The 2,327-nt window shown below is 41.1% G+C and overlaps 1 pseudogene; it reads left to right on the forward strand.

Annotated features, from left to right (window-relative positions):
• The first annotated feature begins 770 nt into the window (after window positions 1-770).
• Window positions 771-869, forward strand: LOC125932445 (uncharacterized; annotated as a pseudogene).
• Window positions 870-2,327: the final 1,458 nt, after the last annotated feature.

Here is a 2,327-nt window from a genome sequence, read left to right on the forward strand (position 1 = left end):
CTTTCTGCCCACGGGTCCTGCTCCCATGCTTTAATAAAACCATCTTTTGCACCAAAGACATCTCAAGAATTCTTTCTTTACCATTCGCTCTGAACCCCACCATTTTCACATCAGTTTCCAAAAGAAATCTAATACTCCATACGAAGTCTGGTTAATAATGATTAGCTAGTTCCATTTCTTTGCTAGTTTGGGATTTTACACTTCTATTAATATCCCCCCCTTCCCTCTTCACCCAATTTAAATGAGTGATTTTGTCTAACTAAATCATCTAGAAGCATATGGCCCAGACCATGGGAGTTTCCTATTATGATAGGGAAAGATGGGATAAAATAGGCAAAAAGGGAGATGCTTAGGCTTTTAAAGGTGCCTGGGTGGGGAAAAACACATTTTAAGACATTTCTTCTGGAAATGTCTGGCTCGAGTAAACTCCTTCAGTCTTAAGGTTCCTCTTAAGAATGTAAGCGACACCACCTACTCCCCCTCAGGTTCCCCTCAGGAATTTAACAATCAAAATACCTAACTAAAATAAGTAAGCCATAAAACTTATGATATATGAGGGCCAGTATGACCATAGCCTGACTCCTCACACAATGGAATCGAGCCAATCAGGAATGGACAACCCAGCACATAGAGTTATCAGGCCAATAAGGGTAGAATCTGAGAAGGAATGAGGGGGAAGGGAAGGGCCCACCCCTCCCAAGACCAAATCTTTATAAAAGAAAGTCCCTTGCCTACAGTCATGGGCATTCACTTTCAAATGTCCTGTCTCTGTGCTCCCTTCAGCAGCACATATACCAAAAATTGGGGGGATACAGAGAAGATTAGCATGGCCCCTATGTAAGGATGACACTCAAATGCCCCCTCTCTGTAAAGAGAGCTTTCATAATATTCTTACTTTCTAATCTTATATTCTAATAAACTTTTGCCTACTGCTCCTTTTATTCTGTGCCCACCTCTTCATTCTTCAAAGCTTAGAGACAAAGAATACCGGGTACTGAGGTAAAAGAATCCTGCAACACTATCTTAACTCTTATCTTGAAATTAAATGACCGTCCAGTTTATATGTGGTAAGAAGGTTAGAGAGGTCATTTAAACTCACATATATGTCTAATACTGTGGGACCCAAGGAATTTAACAAAAATCCCCTACCCCTGGACAAGCAGAGCAAGACTAACTCCATTTTAGTCTCATCTCATGTATAACCCACCATCTCATGTATAACCCCCACATGACCTACTTATTGCTTAAGACACTCCCCCACCCTAGTCAAGCTGCTGAGCACACCCTTACTGGGAACCAGCTCATATAGGAATGCGGAACCCCTAACTGCCAAAGAATGTAAACCCCGCCTTTTGCCCGCCAAACTTGCGCGCCAATTCTTAAACCCAGCCTTTTGCCCGCCAAACTTGCGCGCCAATTCTGACCAGAGTGATAGGCTAGTTCAAACAGTTACTATAGGGTAAATTGTAAATCAATTGGCCACCTGCATGTGGACTGACATGACTATGCAACTTTCTGTGTGTGTTACAATCTCATTGGCCACTGGCCCCTATAAAAATGCTACACCTCTTAACCTAGGGGTCCAAGTCCCTGCTCCATTGTGTCAGGTATACTTGGGCCCAAGCTCGAGCTTGCAAATGAACCCTCGTACGTTTGCATCAGCATTGGCTCCTTGGTGGTCTCTCGGATTCGAAATCGGGGGCATTACAATACCACCTGGTACTTAGGTCCTCACCCAGGTCTTCCATCAGTCCCTACATTTTTCTTTGGTTACTGATATTTGATGCTAGCCTGATTTGACAATTGGTCCTGTCATGCCCTTTGGTTTCCCTGAAAAGGGATCTTGAATGCCAGGAGAGCTTGACAGTGCCCTCAGGCCTAACTGTCACAAATGTTTTCCCTATTCAGTTTGTTTATTTTGTGTGTCTTTGGCTGCAGCTATAAAAGACCAAAACAGCCAACTTATTCTGTTAATAAATCAAGCAATTCAATGTATAAAGATTAGTCAGATTACTTGTTTATCAGCGTGTAGGAAAATACAGTGGTCCAAATATAAAATACTTAATAACGATATTAAGTATTTAATACATACATTTATGTATGACAGATCCTTAATGAATTGGGGAGTAGTTAGGATTTTTAGGGAGTGTTTCTAAACTTTTAAGATTGATGTCATGAAAAGCAAACATATCTATCTTCCCACAAAATTTCTCTTCCTGCCAGAGTTGAAGGTAGAATCTTAGGCTATAGGGAATACTGATATGATTCAGTGAAGAAGGTCTTAAATTCTTATAAAAACATGAGAAAGGAACAAAATAATTCAGAGA

Source organism: Panthera uncia, chromosome X, assembly GCF_023721935.1.
Source record: "Panthera uncia isolate 11264 chromosome X, Puncia_PCG_1.0, whole genome shotgun sequence".
Taxonomy (NCBI): Eukaryota; Metazoa; Chordata; class Mammalia; order Carnivora; family Felidae; genus Panthera; species Panthera uncia.